Consider the following 6,181-nt stretch of genomic DNA (forward strand, 5'->3'; position numbering starts at 1 on the left):
GGCTGACAACAACCTGAGCGGTCACTGCTCGCGTGTCGACAGTTTGTGAATGGAGGACCAGAGGAAACGGGAGACCTGCAGCTAACGTTACCTGTGAGTTACGATGACATTCAGGGGCTTTTGGTTATAGTCGTTCTGCTGTTGTTGTCAGAGGTGATGCTAACCTTAATCAAGGCACCTGTGGACTGTGTGTGGACTATCTTGCTGTGTGATAATGTACGGTATATTTGCATGTTATGCTAATTTCGTCTTGATTATTGGATACAGTTATATATTTCCGTTTGTTTGCAAGTGAAAAGTTGGACGGTTTAATATTTGTTTTCTTATTTCGAGTTGGCTTCCTAACCATCCACAGAGATGCACTTCCTAGCGTTGAACACTAGAGGGCGTACTTCATAAATGATATGGAATAATAGAGTGTTGCAGGGATGACGCGTTTTTGTAGGCCAGCTAAGGGGAGTTAAGAGGGGATGTCAATCTATCGTGGGGGTTCAACACATGCACAGTAGAATCTGGTCTCTCTAGCTGGCTGCGATCACAAGACACGATATTGATCGATCGCTCGTCTACCGTGACAGCCTCCCTGTGGACTGAGGCGGACTTCAGAATACCTCAAGCTGACATTACAGCCCATTTTATTTGTCTTCTTCTGTTGGTTCTCAGAGAGAAGACTCAAGGTGTGGGGCGAGGAGCAGCAGACTGGATGGAAACGAGGACATCAAGGTGAGGAGAGATGGACCTGAGAAACAAACCACCATCTGTACACGGCTGTAAACCGCAACAGTCGAAACACATGCTTCTTATATATGAACGGTTGTGTGTCTGTGATGTGTTGTTTGTGTCTCCATCCTCCAGAAAGTGCTGGAGTAGCAGCTGGAGAAGCTGCTCAGCCGCCTCCGAGACGAAGTCCAAGACAATCAGAGGATGCTGGACCAACCTGCAGAGTAAGGAAACACCAGTAAAGCAAAATCTTCTCTTCATCTTGATCTTTTAAATGTTTTAATTGCATTTTTGCCTTTTTTAATAATAGTTTGTGTAGAATGAAACCAGGGGAATTACATAGAATGTTATGAAATATTTCTTTCAAAAATGTCAAGAGATTTGATAGTGTGTCACAAAAAAGTAATGGTAAAGTGTATATCATTTAAAATCACAAAAAGGCAAAGTATAGTATGTCATAAAGATTTTCATAAAAAGTAAGAGTATAGTATATCATAAATAAATGGCAATGTATTGTATGTTGTAAAGATTTTGGTATAATATCTCATTCAAATATGGTAAAAAATCGTAAAAAGTCCTCAAATTAAAATTGTATTGTATGTTATTAAAAAAATCAACATAGTCCGTCATAAAAATGTCATTGTATTCATTGAAAATGTCATGTTTTTAATAGTCATAATATAGTTTGCCATAAAAATGTACTGATATAAAACGTTGATAACTTTTGCAGTAGTAATAATACATGTATGTGATGTCATTTCTAATGTTGTCTTCTCTTCTTTTGTCCTCAGATGAGTGCAGACTTTCCAGACCTGAGGACGACGGGGTTTCTGCTCTTCATCCACGTCGTCGTCTTGACGTGGATGAAGAGCAGAAACCCCGTCGTCTTCTGCTGCTGTGCGGTTGCTCTGAGATCTAAAATGAGAGAGTGGGGGGTGGTTGAAAAGTTGGAAATTTGCTGTGCAGCTGACTTTTCAATAAACAAAACTTCCATAACCCTCTCCGTTCACTTCTCTGAAAACCCGGGAGGAGACGGACGTCTCGACTCAACCGGGGTAGTGGACATTGACGTCCTCACAGGAGGAGCGAACCCGCGAACCCGGGATCCAAACCGGGAACTGTGTCACAACACCATCAAGTCACTCACGCTTTGAACTGTTCTCTTGGTATATTTGACTTCTTCCTTTGGCTGTTAGACCTCAAAAGCCACTGCACCACATAAGGATTGAACCCACAACCTCCTGTCTTCTAAGCAGTCGTCCATCACTTTGCACTATCTGATCTGACACCCATGTGTGTGTTTTTCATTGCATATTTGTCTCCTCTGTTTTGACTGGTTGACCTAAACATGTAACGCACTACTGAAGGTACAAACTCATAACCTCCAGTCACTCATAACCCAGCCTCACTTGCGTCAAGTCGTACATCTTCATAGAATATTTGACTTCCTCATCTTTGCTGTTGGACCTTAAAATTCACCGCACCCCGGGATCGAGCCCACAACCTCCAGACTCCTGATCAGTCCTCTATCACCCTGAGCCATCGGATCTGACACGCTGACCTGCTGCACTTTATCACTTTATATGAACTTTCATCTGCAAAAATAAATTATCACTCTTCTCTATAAAGCTCCTTCAGTTTTGTTGTTAGTGTTTCACATGTGTGGAGGAAACAGACTGGACCTTCCTGAAACACAGTTAGGGTTTCATCCTTTCACCTCATGTTGTCACGCACCACTCGTGTCGGCACTTTCACTCAAAAATCTCTGCACCTCACAAGGAGCGAGCTCATGAACTCAGGTCTTCTGAGCAGTCTGCTAACTGACTGAGCTGTTTGGTCACACCGCCTTCACTCAGCTCTGAAACACAGAAAACCTCTGAAAAATACTAACATTTAAGCTACTTTCCAACAATGAGAGCTTGTTCTGCACATTTACAAATAAAACACCAGCTCACATTATGAGTCATCTTCAGTTGTGGTGTCTCTAATCGGTGGTGGAAACAGACCGGACCTTCCTGAACCAGAGTCTGGATTTGATCCCTTCTCCTCAGGGTGCCACGCGTCACTCACTGTCAGCTGCTTATCTCGGTGAGCTATCCCTGAAGCTCGAGGCCCGTTCGTTCTGGGCTTTGTTCTCCACACTGCTGCTGTATGAGCTTCTTCAAATCAAACTTCCAGACCGTGAGTCGAGAACCGGGCAGCATGAGAAAACCAGGAATCCTTACCGCTTGACCATCTATGACGTTTTTAACGCTAATGCTAACCTATACTAAGTAAACGATGTGAAACATGCAAACATTTAAAGAAACACAAGGTTTGATAAAATACAACATTATATACACAGTTAGTAAGAATAATTTAATATCTAATATCTTTAATATCTTAACATCTAAATTATTATTTTAAAATATGTATTCTATATGTAAAATAAAATATGTATAGACTCGCGGTCTGGAAGTTTGATTTGAAGAAGCTCATATAGCAGCAGTGTGTAACGTTCCTCTTCTTCACAAACCGGAAGACTCCACCATAGTTCCCACGGACCGTGTAAACACCAGTCAACTTGCAACCATCTATGAGATGAAACGGAAAATAAATCGTCAATATAGTAATATTGAAAAGGAAAAGTAGCATACTTGTCATATAAGGCCTACAGGAATTATTTCTTCTCATGACATAAGTTTGACAGCGTTTAGAGGGGTAAATGTTTGTTAATCAAGTAACCAACTCAGGTAAAAACAGCTCCAACTTCTATCACTAAATATGTTGTCCCACCGGTGAGCCTCTTATTGAGGAAGAATGGATGAGACTTTATTCTACGTTAGTCATGTTTTTTCAGTCTTTAGCACTGAAATACACTCAAAACTCTCCAACATGCGCTATATTATGTACATCTGTCCACAAGTCTCACCTCTGTTTTACACATGTAACGAGATCATTATGTTTATAGCAGTATTTAAGCAGTTGGTAATGTTAGGCAATGACAGAATCATGCATGAATACTATACAGTGCATCATCACACAGCAAAGGAAATGAATTGGTAATTTAACTGCAAGCAGCTTCATTGTTTAAGTAAACTAGTTTCTTAAATTCCACAATCTTTATACGCTGTTGTCCTCACCCTGGTTACCGATCAATAAAGGGCTTAAGAAACATTTGCATTCATGGGACTTTATTCTTTTAATTCTTTCATATAACAATGGAGCAGCTTCAAGTGCTGTGTGGTTTTGATTTAATCCACACCAAAAGAGGAAAAGATAATATAACTATTTTTTCAAACATATTCTGTATTTAATTTAAGACGGTTGATTGAATATTTCAAACAATTATTCTTATAAGTTTTACTTATGCAGCCTCTATGGAGGTGTCTTAATGCAGTTTATTCAACAAATATTCAAAGTGTATTCTTAATAAAAGCACACTTTACTCCCCTGTTTCTACCTTATGACCCAACATGGAAATGCAGTGAGAAAATGTTCCTGTTATGCATTCTTGTCCTGTCCTCTGTATCCATGTCCACCTAAGAAATGATCTGTTTTATTTTTGCACAGTTTAAAACATATCTATCTCAAATCCATAGAAACACACTGTACCACACATGTCAAGGTTTTAAGTCTTTGGGCCATTGAACTGTTGAATCTGAGTTCCCTTTAAATGTAATGTGTTCGTCAAATGATGTCTTCTTTGTGCAAAGTTAGAATAAAGCTATACAGTATATCAGAATATTTCTAAAATATCTAAATAAATGGATATTGTTTACAATGTTGTTCAGCTTTCTGTCCATTTCTAACCGTGGAGAAGTCAGTAACAGTAAAAGTGTACATTAAGAGTGACACGTTCAAGTTTTTTTGGCGACGTAATGAATGACGCGCTCTTCCTGTGAGGTCATCACTATTTAGCTCAGGTGGACGAGCTCACCTGATGACGCATCCAAGATGGCTGACAACAACCTGAGCGGTCACTGCTCGCGTGTCGACAGTTTGTGAATGGAGGACCAGAGGAAACGGGAGACCTGCAGCTAACGTTACCTGTGAGTTACGATGACATTCAGGGGCTTTTGGTTATAGTCGTTCTGCTGTTGTTGTCAGAGGTGATGCTAACCTTAATCAAGGCACCTGTGGACTGTGTGTGGACTATCTTGCTGTGTGATAATGTACGGTATATTTGCATGTTATGCTAATTTCGTCTTGATTATTGGATACAGTTATATATTTCCGTTTGTTTGCAAGTGAAAAGTTGGACGGTTTAATATTTGTTTTCTTATTTCGAGTTGGCTTCCTAACCATCCACAGAGATGCACTTCCTAGCGTTGAACACTAGAGGGCGTACTTCATAAATGATATGGAATAATAGAGTGTTGCAGGGATGACGCGTTTTTGTAGGCCAGCTAAGGGGAGTTAAGAGGGGATGTCAATCTATCGTGGGGGTTCAACACATGCACAGTAGAATCTGGTCTCTCTAGCTGGCTGCGATCACAAGACACGATATTGATCGATCGCTCGTCTACCGTGACAGCCTCCCTGTGGACTGAGGCGGACTTCAGAATACCTCAAGCTGACATTACAGCCCATTTTATTTGTCTTCTTCTGTTGGTTCTCAGAGAGAAGACTCAAGGTGTGGGGCGAGGAGCAGCAGACTGGATGGAAACGAGGACATCAAGGTGAGGAGAGATGGACCTGAGAAACAAACCACCATCTGTACACGGCTGTAAACCGCAACAGTCGAAACACATGCTTCTTATATATGAACGGTTGTGTGTCTGTGATGTGTTGTTTGTGTCTCCATCCTCCAGAAAGTGCTGGAGTAGCAGCTGGAGAAGCTGCTCAGCCGCCTCCGAGACGAAGTCCAAGACAATCAGAGGATGCTGGACCAACCTGCAGAGTAAGGAAACACCAGTAAAGCAAAATCTTCTCTTCATCTTGATCTTTTAAATGTTTTAATTGCATTTTTGCCTTTTTTAATAATAGTTTGTGTAGAATGAAACCAGGGGAATTACATAGAATGTTATGAAATATTTCTTTCAAAAATGTCAAGAGATTTGATAGTGTGTCACAAAAAAGTAATGGTAAAGTATATATCATTTAAAATCACAAAAAGGCAAAGTATAGTATGTCATAAAGATTTTCATAAAAAGTAAGAGTATAGTATATCATAAATAAATGGCAATGTATTGTATGTTGTAAAGATTTTGGTATAATATCTCATTCAAATATGGTAAAAAATCGTAAAAAGTCCTCAAATTAAAATTGTATTGTATGTTATTAAAAAAATCAACATAGTCCGTCATAAAAATGTCATTGTATTCATTGAAAATGTCATGTTTTTAATAGTCATAATATAGTTTGCCATAAAAATGTACTGATATAAAACGTTGATAACTTTTGCAGTAGTAATAATACATGTATGTGATGTCATTTCTAATGTTGTCTTCTCTTCTTTTGTCCTCAGATGAGTGCAGAC

At 39.6% G+C, this 6,181-nt stretch overlaps 2 long non-coding RNA genes across 2 annotated transcripts; both read left to right on the forward strand.

Annotated features, from left to right (window-relative positions):
- Nucleotides 1–1,523, forward strand: LOC306715136. Its single transcript, XR_013767657.1, has 4 exons — nt 1–93; nt 664–723; nt 856–944; nt 1,512–1,523. It is a non-coding gene; the product is annotated as an uncharacterized lncRNA (long non-coding RNA).
- Nucleotides 1,524–4,658: 3,135 nt separating this feature from the next.
- On the forward strand, nt 4,659–6,181 carry LOC306715541. Its single transcript, XR_013767687.1, has 4 exons — nt 4,659–4,751; nt 5,322–5,381; nt 5,514–5,602; nt 6,170–6,181. It is a non-coding gene; the product is annotated as an uncharacterized lncRNA (long non-coding RNA).

The sequence above is a fragment of the Pholis gunnellus genome (genome assembly GCF_910591455.1).
Source record: "Pholis gunnellus genome assembly, chromosome: 24".
NCBI classification, from domain to species: domain Eukaryota; kingdom Metazoa; phylum Chordata; class Actinopteri; order Perciformes; family Pholidae; genus Pholis; species Pholis gunnellus.